This window comes from Phalacrocorax carbo, chromosome 9, assembly GCF_963921805.1.
Source record: "Phalacrocorax carbo chromosome 9, bPhaCar2.1, whole genome shotgun sequence".
NCBI classification, from domain to species: Eukaryota; Metazoa; Chordata; class Aves; order Suliformes; family Phalacrocoracidae; genus Phalacrocorax; species Phalacrocorax carbo.
In genome coordinates, this window is record NC_087521.1 from 31397890 (window position 1) to 31411325 (window position 13436).

Sequence of the window (13436 nt, forward strand, 5' to 3'; positions counted from 1 at the left end):
ACAGGATCCAGAGGAGTTGCCCCAGCTCTGCACTGATGTCAGATATATCAGATGAGTCCAGGTTCATCTCAGGGATCCAGGTCCCTCAAAGAATCTGTGGGTTTAAAATTTTTCAGGGGATTGATTGTGTTAGAAACCTTTCTTTAGTAACTTTACATGTTAGCTTGTTAACCAAACAGCATATATTCAATGACAGTCCATCTGGTTCAATAGAAATAGATCTTTATTAATAACATGCATATCATATGTATATTTAAAATACATATACATTTTTCTACTATTCACTTTAGAAAACAATTTCATAAAAACCTTTAGTCAGGTCCCAAATAATTTTAAACATTAAAAAGCCATTTTTTGTTATAGAACCAGTAGGTATTATTCCAATTAAGTGGTGTATAATCACCATGTATTTAACATGATGCAGGCTCATGCATTTCAATAGAAATAGGTGCTCCTTTTTCTGCTTTGTTAATCATGTCAAATATATGAAGATATACTTGACAACACCTGCCACAGTTGTTATATGCAATTGTGATTCCCTGCTGAGAGCGCGCTGTACAGATGGCATTTAAAAGCTGGAGACAACTTTTTTACAACTTTCTGAGTTCCTGTGAGGGGTGTCTGGCATTTTAGGTAACCCAGAACCCAGTTATGACAGAAACCAGAAAAACAGAATTTCATGAACGGTGAAGAAGAAAGCAATCTGAAAAAGAAGAGAAGCGTAAATTGCCATAGACCTCTGTTTTCATTGCAAAGTGAGGTCAGGGTCGTGTTTCCCAAGGCCCTGCTGAGTACCGAACCGGATCTGTATAGAGTGCACAGACTTATCATCAGCTATACATGGTTTGCAGATTTACAGAACATATACAAAGGCTTGTATGAAGATGGGACTTTAAGGCACGATAGTCCATATACTCAACACATTCATTTAAAACAAAAGTTCAATTTACAGTGCAATATAAATGTATTCAAGAACTCAAGCGGCAGCTCGATAATCATTTTCACCGATAATTAGGCAATTGAGGAGTGTTTCTGCGGCGCACAGCAACCCCAGCCCCGCACACACTCATACGCATGCTGAGCATCAAGTACACAAGGAGCCTCTCTGGCTTGTGCGAGAGGACCTGTGCAAAGTAACTTAGATGATAACTGAAGCATTTACAGGATCAGGGCCCTAATATTTTGGGGTGTCTGCACCAGGTCGTACAGGCAGAGATGCTGCCCCACTGAGCCCGGCTGCCTCCTGGCACCTGTACCCCTCTTGCCTTCAGCCACAGCTCGCGCAGCGCCAGAAGGTGACCCCACGCACACAGCCACGCAGCCGCGCCGTGCCTCCCATGGAGCCACCACCGCCTCTTCTGCGTCCAGGATCAGGCCCAGCATTTACAGCCAGTTAGGGAAAAGCGGCACAAAGAAAACCTAACTCATTTAAACACTAATTACAGTCAAGTGTGCTGCTATTCCGAGAAGAAAATGAATTGCCCTAAGCCAGTTATTTTCAAAATGATCAGCTATCATTTCCAAGTCTGTCCTTGTCACCCACCTCGTCTATATTCTCGCTGATGAATATACTATCTCCAAGGCAACTGAGTCAAAGGGAAGGAAGGACTTTCTTTACATCCAGTGCAAACATAGCCCATATGTAGGAGTTCCTACTGCAGTCATAATAGAATATATATATATATCTATCACTGAAAGTTGACCACCTACAGACAGATTCACACATCAGAAGCCAGAAGAGCTGAATTGTAGGTACAAACCCAAAAAAGCAAAATCACTGTATGTAGCGGTATTAAAATGCTGGTACCCGGTAACGTGGTAACTAAATGTTGAAATCAGCATATAATTCAAAAAGTGTTAAATTAAATATTTCAGGAGTAACTTGCAATGTTACTGCACCTTTGTACTTCTCTATCACCCCATAAACTATGGTTTTTAAGCACTAAAATAGAGTATTTCAGACCCACTTTTCAACAGCACGAATGACTGTGCAAAGCAGAAGGCAGTAAAAACTTGAGCATGCTTAAAATATTTAGAATTGTGGACCCTTGATTCAATTTCACATAAAAAAAGTCAACCATAAAACCCAGATTGTTTTCTAGAAAGAAATAATAAATTTTAACAGCTCCTAGCGCAAGTAGAAATGAAAAAAATCCAGACAATGTGTTTTTTTCAAGAAAACAACATGAGAAAAACAGGAGTAAACTATCATCCTCTTTCACAGGTAGCCCAAGGAGTTTTGTTATCTGATCTAGATTTTTGTCTGTTATGTCTGTTCAGTTATCAGAGAAGCTTTCAATGGACAAGAAAGTATCTGCCTCTTTCAGCAGGCAAAGAAGTTACTCTTCAAAGATGAATCTGATGGGAGCAATGAGTTTTTTCAGGTGAAGTTAAAGGCTTTAAGCCCACTGAGCTTTTTCATTCCATTTAAACATTATTAATTTTACATAAAAAGTTTTGTTTAGTGAGGCCAGAACCATCCTCTGAATATAGCAAAGTAGGTCAGTGAGAGAAAAAAAGCATTTTAGCATTTTATGTAGCTGCTAGATTGTTACAAATTCAGGCGAAAACGACACAAAGACAAAAAAAATGCATAAATCAGATCCCTTCAGAGAGGAAAATTACATAGTTTGAAAAATCAGAAGACAGAAGTAATTTTCCTTTACTACCTAGCAGTCTTCTAATGTCCCTAGCCCAGCCCCTAAGTCCTCATGAGGCATGCAAGGTGCCAGCAGAGGCCAGAGAGCTCTCTGGGGGATAATGGCACCTCTCACAACAGCGATCGTATCATCAGCCCACATCCCATGCAGCAGACTGGTTTTGCTGCCAGCTTTTACTGGCAGTATTAGGGCTGCTCCACACACCTGATAATTAGCCTGGCCTTTCTCAGCCAGCCCCTGTCGAGATGGGCACGGCCACTTTTAGCTGGAGATTTCTCAAACTATGCCAAATGGGAACTTAATCATTCACATGATTTTGGGCTGGTGCAAGCCCAGGCGCAGCAGGAATATAACCACACACAGCCAAGCAGCTCTGACACCAAATTACACTGACCGAGGGTTTAAAGACACCCTTTTGTAAGAGACAAGTAAATTTGCCTTGTCTCAAAATAAAAACAAAAACCTGAACATTCGTCACGCCAAATAGCGCCTCCCGAACAGCACTGCCCTGTTCTTCCAGCCTTCCCACAATATCTGTGCTGTTTATGTTCTCCGGTTTGCAGGTTATCCTTGTTTTGAATTAGACTGCAGCCTTCTTTTTTTTTTTTTTTCTTTTCATTTAAAAAAATATCTGGATTTCACCATTTCCTTCTGTCTCCTAAACCTGTACTGGCTTCTAACTACTGATATCGGCGTTAACTTTGCTCCTTACACCTCCTGCTTTTGCCTTTCTGCCTTTTCTCCTGCACTAACACATGCCTGAGACCTGCAATGGTATGTGCAACACGCACGACTAGGATCCTCTGAGCAGGGTTGCAGAAGGAATCCTACATGAAGCACGTCCCTGGCGAGCAATGGTATTTGTTCATACTGTATAATGCATCAGCCACATCTGCATGAGCAAAGCCTTTCAAAATAAAAAATTATGTTCTTAGATACATATCTGCCTCCAGCTGAGTGTGCGCTATTCTTTGCTTTGCTTTAAAGCCTTAAAGTGGTGATAGCCAGCAAGGCAAAGCCGGTTTCTTCACTGTAAGCCAGGAGACCTGTAGGACTTTGACAGGCTTCAGATCATCTCGTGTATTTGTTCAGCAATTCTGGGATGCGAGTCACCTGCAGGTGAACTGCAGGTGTATCGGCAACAGATAGTTTACAGGCTCATTAATCACATTTCCCCAGGTTAATAGTGCAATCTTTGCTTTTGACCCCATTGCTGGAGCATCATCTTTTCCTTTGTATTACTCTTTGGTATTTTCGTGACATAGCTTTGGCAGCTATAAAACTTTCCACTTGTAGTCATCAATTTGCTGAACATTTCTCACGTCATAGCTTGTGAAATATATATTTACATATTCTAAGGTTAATTCCCAGATCGAAATTTGTCATTTCACTTAACCTGAAACGCTATTACTAATGCTGAGTAGTTTCATCAGGAGAACCTCTGAGGTTTTACTAACGTCTGTCAGATACATTCATTCTCTATCTATGAGAGTTAGCGTTGTTTTTCTGCTTTTTCTATTCCACATAAAAAGAAATTACTGTCTATTCCCTAGCACCAATGTGAGCCTCTGGCCAAACAGCAAATTAGCATGCAAAAAAGTATCAGGGAAACAGCTAGGGAAAGAATCAAATGAAGTGAAGGAAACACTGATGACGGGCTGAAGAAACAATCATCTTTCCTGTGAGTCATTCTGGTTTGTATTAAAATAGCAAAGTAGATACCAGCTAAGAGATAATATAAGTAAAAGGTGAATGCAATTATTTAAAAAAAAAAATAACCCTTGCAAATCTCAGAGCGTCTTGTAAGTAGCAAACACGTTAAATCTCTGAAAATCCTAAGCAAAAGGCTGTTTCCTTTGGCACTGACTCCTTGATGGTCAAAGCATTCCTTAAAGAAACTTTCTACCTATATCCTTGCAGTAAATAACTTGTATTTTACTCCTCACTGTTAGACTACTCCACTGCTTTGGGGGCTCCCCTTCCACTGGGGATGGCGTAATTTAACTGCAAAGTGATTTTGAACGTCTGTATCTACACACAGATAACTTAAATGCAGCTTTATTTCTACAAAACACATTGCACACAGTCTCTGCAGGTAAGAACCTCCGTATTGCACCAGCTCTGTGTGTATGGCAAGGTACTTCAGAGCCAGGGAGTTAGCAGCGGGGACTGCAGAGCATTATTCAAAGTACCTTCCACTCAGCTCTGAACACATCCGCCTTTGATCACAAGTATATCTGCAATTAGTGCCTCATCTTAACATCTCAATAAGCAGTTCAAGCATTCAGAAACAAACATCAGTGGGTCTAACAGCTACTTTAATTCATTTTATAAATAAGCAATTGAGAATTTTGCTCCAAGTGGCTGCTCGCGTAGCCCATTCCGTAAACGGCGTTCTCTGCAGAGTAAGGCACGATGCGATACGAATGCAGCTCTTCATAATAGAGCGACTGGGAACAGCACTCCTGTACCATAAACTTCAGCCGTTTTCGTGCATCAGAGTAAGCAGTCCTATAACATGGAGCCTCCTTAAAGTATTCATAGCTCTCCCTCTCTGTCTCTAGGTGAATCTTCCTCAACAGATTGTTAATTAATACAGACCTACGGAGATAGGCTTCAGGGTCATCCAGGAATCGGAGTTTCTGGAGAGAAAGTTTTAGAATACAAGTCCGGTCCTCGGGTAGTATCAGGTGCTGCAGAGTAAAGAGCAAGCAAATGGGTCTTTAGTATCGAGGAATTAAACCGAGGGAGCAGGGGGTCTGGAATGAGAGCTACTCACTTTTGGACAATAGTCATGGTAATCTTGATGTAAATGTTCTTCTTCTGCATATTTTCTCTTAAAGTAGGCTACTTTCGACGTCGTTAATGTCTTTGGTAGGCCCCGATCAGATCAGCTCTGCGTAAAATGAGAAGAAAAAGAGGCTCAGTGATGCTTGCTGCCATGGTGGCTGTAACATCACAGGGTCCACAGCGTGTAGGGGAAGGACGGGTCCAGAGGCGGGATGCAGCCAGGATGACACAACCTCAACCTGGAGCCCTGAACCCACTGGAAAAATAATTGAGAGGCTGGCAAATGTGAAGGCATTTCTGAGCTGGCACCCTGAGGCTTGCCGGCACAGCAAGCCCCACTCCGGAGTGACAACCACAGCACTGGGCACACGCTGCCAGTGCCAGGCACCCCTGCTCAGCCACGGCCTCACAGAGCAGGGCAAGAGACATGCCCAAGCTGGGAAGGTCTCCACGCACCGCAGGAGGGACCAGGATGGAGCCACATGTCTGCAAAGGAGGGGTCCCTGCGCCACGCTGCGGTGTGCGTGGGGCAAGGGAAGGGTTTTAATCTCCGTACACCATGCACAGAGCTCCGTGGCTTCCCTAGAAAACCAATACAGAACGCATTCACTAGGTGGTAGTGTCGTCCCAGAGAAGCCGGAGAGCCCCAGCTTGGTGGGAGGATGGTGGAGCTCTTTGGTCTCTGGGTTGCTTCAGTTTTACGGGGCACAAAGGATGGAGGCTCAGCCTTTGGGGTAAGAGAAGGGACTACCGGGGCTTTTGTCCTGTGACAAGACCCCAGTGGAGGTCTGCTCCCCCAGAGCAGAGCCCTGGGGAGGACCAGGGCTCTGCACACACCCGCAGCCAGGCCTGGCTGGCTGCTCCGAGCTTGCTCATCTCTATGCAAATGTGACATGGGGCTAATTCAGCACTTTAATGAGATCTGTAACTTCAGTGGTGTTCAGTCTGCTGAACACTGGGCCCCAGTGAGAGCCAGGACTGGCTTTTGCTTTTCTATTCACTAGACAATACAAGAGAAGCATGTGCATTTGTGGGTGGCATCATCACCTCCCAAACCCCCACTTTTGTAAGAAATCTATGTTGTTTTTAAATGCACTATTTTTAAAAAACTTATGCTGACATTTAAAGGCAGTCCATGGAAAGAAAATATCCACAGCCACGTTTTAGGATAACTCAAAATCAGGTCCTATGGGACACGTTTTTTTTCCCCAAATTGAGATCTCCTTAGGGGAACATTTGAAACAGGTTTTCTGAGGAAATAAAGGTCTTGGTTCTGGACTGCTTCTCTGCCACAGTAGAAAAGCCAAAAGGTATTGCACAGCCAAAACACAGATGTCATGTGTGTCACTGGAAGGATCCTACCATGGGGCATGGGGGGCTTCTCGAGTCTTAGCTGCAGGTGGGAGTGAAAAGATACCCACACAACTATTTCAGGGACTGGTGGCATCCCTCCTTCACCGGCAGGAAGGAGTAATGTCCTCTCCCTTCCTTCCTCTACATCAAGAACCCACAAGAAGGGGCTGAAAAAGAAATCCCCTCATAAGAGAGTCTTCTTGTGTTTTCTCCCTGAATTTCAAGTCTGTGAGGATGGAGTTTTCCCACAAAGGCTGTTACAAGTCTGGGCAGAAAACTCTTGCCTGGTGGATTAACACCTCATTTGGAGCCAAGCCCTGCTCTGGGATCCGGCCCGACATGGATTGCACGAAGCAGCAGTGTTTCCCCAGGAGAGGGACAAGCGCTCTTGCAGTGGGACAAACGCTACACTTTGGTCAGCCTGGACCACAGCACACACCAGAGACGCTCCCTGCACAGACCTCAGCTCTCAAGGGCCAGGGTACAGCTGTGGTCTTCTACCTCTGTTAGCACTGAGAAGCTGCAAACACTGGTTTAAATTCATATGCAGCAACCTTCATTGCTTGCAGGTTTTATCCTAGTATTTGTATTACACCATAGCATGGACACCCTGGACATTTAATTACTCTGATATTAGGTTCTCCTAGGTGGAAACCCCACTGCTGTGTTATCTGAGTGCAATCACAAATGCATTTATGCTCCCAGCGCCGTGGGATGGGAGACCGTTACAGTTTTCCTTGCACCACTCTGAGGAACACAAAGGTACTGAAAGATGAAGTGACATTCCTGCAGCTACCCAGGCTGTCAGGGCTGGGAAAGGAGCCAAACTCAGCGTACAGGTTGATGAGCCAACCACGGGCCCATCCTTCCCCTTCAAACCGAGCCTCTAAATGCTAAAACTTGCTCTCTAGGGGTTTTCAGTGAAAAGGCTGGAAGCACAGACCTAGCATTGCCTGTGTGCAGCGCAAGCAGAAAATCGGCCCGTGTGCAGGGGCAAGAAAGACAACCACAGCGTGCGGAATATTACAGCTCAGTCCTTCAGCTCTGCCAGCTCCAGGCAAACCTCTCCTTTGCTGCTCCTGGCCACAGGAATTCCTTTCCCTGCCCCAGAGATGGAGGGTGACAGTGGGACATTCAGCCTCCCCTGAGCACCGGCGGCCCTGGGGACACCAGCAAACAGCAGGGAGCCAGGCAAGGAGCCTTGGCAAGGGGCCGCTGGAGCGCTGGCGCCCTGGCCCTGGGAGGGAGGGCGGGCTGTGTTTTAGCACATGCCGTGAGCTGGGGGCTGATGCTGGCTGCAGAAGCAGACAGACAGGACTGGATTTTGCAGAGACACATATGACCATCCTGGCAGTGGGTTCACTGAGCATCCAACTAGCGCCCCCTTTCTGGGGTTATGTTTGACACCAGCCTGACACATACCCCCTGGCTGCAAAGTGGTCGCTGTATTTAAATTCCTAAAGACCTTACAACAGACAAAGCAGCCAAGTTATAACAACTGTCCGTAACTTGGTTTAATAGCAAGAAAGGGAAACAACCAGCAAATGAACACCAAGTGCACCTCCGGGCTGTAAGGTTGCTTTTAAATATGCTCCCGCTTGTAAGAGTGAAGTAGCCACAAGCTGCTCAACACCACAGTGGCTGCTAGCAAATTCCAGAAGTTCCAAATCTGCAGGGCTTGGGGCACCCACTTCCTCAGCCCAGCAGCTCCCACGGGATGTCACGGGTGCCTCAACTTCTGCCTCCTCTCTGCAGGAGGGAAAGGGTGCTGCCTGCATGTCTTCAGCAACAGGATGAGAATGTGAACCGAAGGCAAGCGAGTCCCATTACAGGGCTGCTCCACAGAAGCTCAAAGTCTGCTCTTGTGCTCAGGGTAGCTGCCATCCCACCACCACCACCCGTATCATTTTCACCATCACCTTTTGTGGCTGCTGGTGACGTCCACACATCTGTCTGCAGGTGTAAGAGAACGAGAGCCCGTCCTGTGCCCTTGCACTGTGCCGTCAACACCAGCACCAATGCTAAAGCTTAGAAGGAGCACCTCTCCTTGCAGAAGGCTTGCAAGGACCAAGCCTTTCTCGAGTACTTAGCTTGAAAGCCAGAGCAGAGTAGCTCTGCGTGTGCCTAAGGGCTGCTTGGCCAGGGTTACAGGCATACAAGGCTGTAGTAATGCCGCAGTGAATCAGCCCCTTAGTGTTTTGTTTAAATATAAACATATTGAATCAGTGCTTTTTGTGTAGAAGGCTATTCTCTCGAGCCAAGTGTTTTGACAGTTACAGCAAGGTGGTATGAGTCACTGCCTCTGCCTCAGTCAAGCTCAGAGACAGATACATCTTAATCACATTACATTTTTTCAGCGCTACACCACAAGTCAAGGCACAGGGCCAAACTTCCCCACAGGGACTAACCAGCGTAGCACTGAGTCCTGAGTGTAAGGTTCGTCCTTCCAGCCTGGATGAACCTCAGAAAAGCGCATTCAGCATCCCACCAGCATTCAGCTGCAAGCCCTCTGCTAGTCACCAAGGACTTGGTAAAATTTGCAACAGCAGGCAGTGCTGCCGCGGCTCAGGGGCCACAGGGCAGGGGCCGCCTGCTCACGCTGGCCAGTGTTTACACCCCGCCGGTGCGTGCCTGCTCTGAATGCATGGCACATCGGAGCACGGCGGCTGTAGCTGCCATTAACGCTAATGGAAGTTTGAAGCATAAATCCCACACAAGGCAGTGAGGGAATAGACGCCTCTGTCTCAAGCCTGGATCTCTCAAATGCAGCTTCGCGAGGGGTTTAATTGTACTTTTGAAAGAGCAAAATGTGCCTGTTCCTATTTATTTCTCCAGGAATAATTACAGCGCTCTGTGGCGGGGTACCCACAGAGTTATTAGGCATGTTTGGACAGAGAGTTATCTTATCTAAATTGGATTGGAAATAGATTTATAACACAGCAACTTCACAGTTGAACTGCAAATGGCAAGAAATTCTCTTCATCTGGCCCCTGCACTCCCACATCACCCCAGCGACAAGAGCCCCTCTTTGGCACGGATTAGTGCCGGGTGATTTCTACAGCGCTGCAAGCTAACCAGACAGGAGGCAAGACAGAGTTCAACGAATGATTGAATAGCCAGGAAAAAAAAACAACAAAGCTTGTGCTTTTCCATCTCAGGCAACAGAGGGGGATCTGCAAGCCCCGGGTCTGCACAGTAGCTCTGCCCCAGGAACGCTCTCACACCTGCCTGTGCCTCCACCTCTCCTACCTTTCCTCGGGAAGAAAATTCATCCCTGGCTGCTCGGTGCTGCAGTGGAAGGGGTTGTACGAGCAGGTACTATTGGCTTGTTGATGCAGACGTCTGCAGGGGGCAAGCACAGAGGCTCGCTGGACAAGCCAGACCTGCCGGACGCTGGGCGCGGAAGGGGTTGAGGCAAATGTGCCAGTGCCCTGCAGGGTTTCCTCTCGCAGCGTAGGGGAAGATAATCAATATGCAAGCTAAAGCTGGCTGAGACAGAACCATTTCTGACTATCTCTTGCATGCACAAATAGAAAACCTGAGGCTTCTGAGCACACAGAAACTGGCGTTTATTATCAGCAGGAGACATGACTTTGACATGGCAGGAAATACCATCATGTCCTTGCGACTGCTGTCAAACTGCAGTGATAAATCCCCCTGTCTCCAACATTGCAATTAGGGAGTGCTCAGCTGAAACCCTCCTCTGATTTCACACACTATGCTGCTGCATATCCCTTCTTCCAGGGGCAGGAAAAGCAGCTGGTCCCACTGTGGGATTCCCAGTTGATAATGCAAAGCTACCAGTCCACAGGCAGATGAACATGCGGATCAAAAACACATGCCAGCCCCAGGATTTCACACGGACTGCCGATCGATTGCAGTCCTTCCAGAGCATCGTGTCTTATTCCTCGCTCAGGCACAGAGAGCCCCCTTTAACTGACCCACGGGAAGGTGGGGACCCACAGCCCTGCTGTTGTCTGCTGGCTGGAGCTGCTGGCTTTGCTCTTCAAAACTGCCTTTCTTTTCATTTGCTGATTGGTTTGCAGATCTCCCTAACTGCAGATTCTCCTTGGGCACATGTGTGTGCAAGACATAAGCATCTGAATAGCTCTCATGAGTGCATAAAGACACGAGACTTAATGACTGAGTGACTATTCCTGTCTCCCTCCTTGCAGTCCCACTGCTTTTATCAATAGAATGAAATCATATTTCCAGCTTCACCCCCTTTCAAGTAATTTCCCTCACTCTGAAGGCAAGCCCCACCAGCTGAAGTCTGCAAACTTGTTAGTTACCTGAGGATGCGGAGTCAATCTGCAAAGGGTCTTTCTGGGATAATCTCAGCAGTTCCGGTAAGATTTCCTCCTCGCACGGGCTCAGCGAGCATTTCTGGCAGCACAGCACTGCTGAACGGTTACCTGCCGTGGCGGATCAAGGAGAAATACACAAGGTTCAGGTGGCAAAGTCAGGACATACATGGCAAGTAGCTGGCCCGCAAGAGAGGAAAGTGCTATTTCAGAAATTCCACAGGGCTTAATAACAGGAAAAACAAGAGTTCTGATGTCACATCCAATTCTCTAACTTTGACCTTGCTTCCCAGGCTCCCTTTCAGACATCAGAGAAGTAAAATAAAACATCAAGAAAAATTATTCCAGTCTCTCAGTGGTATAGCTGTAATCGTCTCGGAGCAAATGCTGCAAAAATACAGCTTGCTCCCCTAAATATCCGGAAGTTTCCTGAGCTAGAACACGATTGCTGCCCTGAACAGCACCTTTTAAAACAGCACATTATTTTCTCCATTAATTCATGTCAGCCTTGGAGGAAAGCTAAAGGGGTACTATTAAAACCACACCATTATTTTGAGTAGTAGCATTAATTTCCTATCACACACGCACATACACACCCACACTGCCTGCAGAGTAATACAGGGCTGGCAAAAGCCAGATTACCGTTGTTATTTAACAGCTATTGCAGTGTGTGTGTTTCAGTGTTTGCCTTACATACAGTACAGTTTCTAGGCTGCAAGTAGATGGAGCAGTATCCGGCTGACGCCTTGCCTTCTGCGGGGAGTGTTTAGCATGCTGTAGTAAGACTATTTCCCACTCGGAGAAAAATGATCACAGATATGCATGTGCATACCCAAACTCTGTACTTTTACATGTGTCTGCAGAGAAACTCACACTTTTTATGTACATGAATGAAAATAACAGGTCTAAACCCTGCAAAAGAGAGAGAAACAAAGAGCGCGTATGTGTGCGTATTCATGTCTCGCAGCTATAAGACATCTATATTTAGATAGTTGTCTCACCCCAGAGGATGATACTTCTCTAACGGGCAATGAGAGAGTAGCTATGGTTACTTTTCAGAGTTCAGTTTTGACCGTAAAAAGATTACTGTAATTAAAATGACCTTTCACAGAGCATGCTAGAGTCCAGCAGAGCAGCAGGCACCTCTTCCCGCAGCCCTTAGCGCTGCAGGATGAGTGGCAAACCTCCCTCTTAGCTCTTTGCCCTCTTCCACGATGCAGCAAAGCTGAGGGATCGCAAACAAATACAAAACTTACTCTTACACCAAGAGCCACCTGCTAAAGCCATTTGGGCAGATCCTGCCGGCAGAGCCCCCCACCCGCTCACTGCCACGGCCAACCCCACGGCTGGCAAACCCCACGGCTGGCTAACCCCACGGCGTGCTGTCCCCAGCCACCGCCAGCCCAGCGGCACTCACCCAGCGAGCCCCGGCTCCAGAGGGAGGGCTGCTCCCCGTCCTTCCCTGGCCGCTCGGAGCCGCCTGCTGCTCCTGGAGGAGGTGGTGGCGGTGGCGGTGGCGGTGGCGGTGGCAGCTTCTGCGGGTCCCTGCAGCCACTGAGGAGCGCATCACCTCCCGGCCGCAGCCCGCGGAGGTGGGTGCCCAGATGTTCCCGGCGCGGATTGGTCCAGCGGGAGCAGATGTTGCCCGGTTGCTAGGAGCGTTGCTAGGAGCGTTGCTAGGAGACGGTGACGCTCTCTCCATCACTGGCGCGACTCGAGGCCGCGGGGAGGGAGGGAGGGAGGGAGGGACGGAGGGAGGGAGAGAAGGGAAAGAGGGAGGAAGGAAGGGAGGGAGGAAGGTCCCTCCACCGCGATGCTCCGCGGCGGGACGGGACGGGGCGGGCCGGGGCGGGCGGGACGCCGGGCTGCAGGGTGAGCCGGGGATGGAGCAGATGCCGCAGCTCAGAGCTGGGAAGGCGGTGAGGAGCTGCTTGGGGCGTCGCGGCAGGGGATGGGCATGTGAAACGCCAGAGCTAGAGGGGGGACAGCCCTGCTCCCAGCCTGGGGCGGAGGTGAGTATAAGACCTCCCATCAGGGAAGGCTGAAGGGCGTACGGAGCGGATCGGCAACCGCAGGGGAAGAGCCGAGGGGTACCGGGGGCCCGCTTCAGGGCGGGATTGGAAGAAACATCACCCGGTGCTTGGAAGGACTGGAGGGAGCAGTGAGTTGGATTTAGCTGAAAGATTAGCTCTTCTGCTCGCTCTCTGGGTCACGCTCCTCTTCCCTCCCAATTTATTTTGCTCCCTCCTTCCCTCCTCCAGCTCCTGGCACATTTTTTTCCCCTGAGCTTTTGGGATGCCCCTACCACTGTGCCCTGTGTCTCTCCGGC

At 47.9% G+C, this 13436-nt stretch overlaps 1 long non-coding RNA gene across 1 annotated transcript; it reads right to left on the minus strand.

Moving 5' to 3' along the window:
• Positions 1-205: 205 nt before the first annotated feature.
• On the minus strand, positions 206-12786 carry LOC104044746 (uncharacterized). The gene is made up of 4 exons (XR_010374505.1): positions 12525-12786; positions 11096-11218; positions 5440-5556; positions 206-5353 (listed from the first exon to the last, which is right to left on the minus strand). It is a non-coding gene; the product is annotated as an uncharacterized LOC104044746 (long non-coding RNA).
• Between the last annotated feature and the right edge of the window lie 650 nt (positions 12787-13436).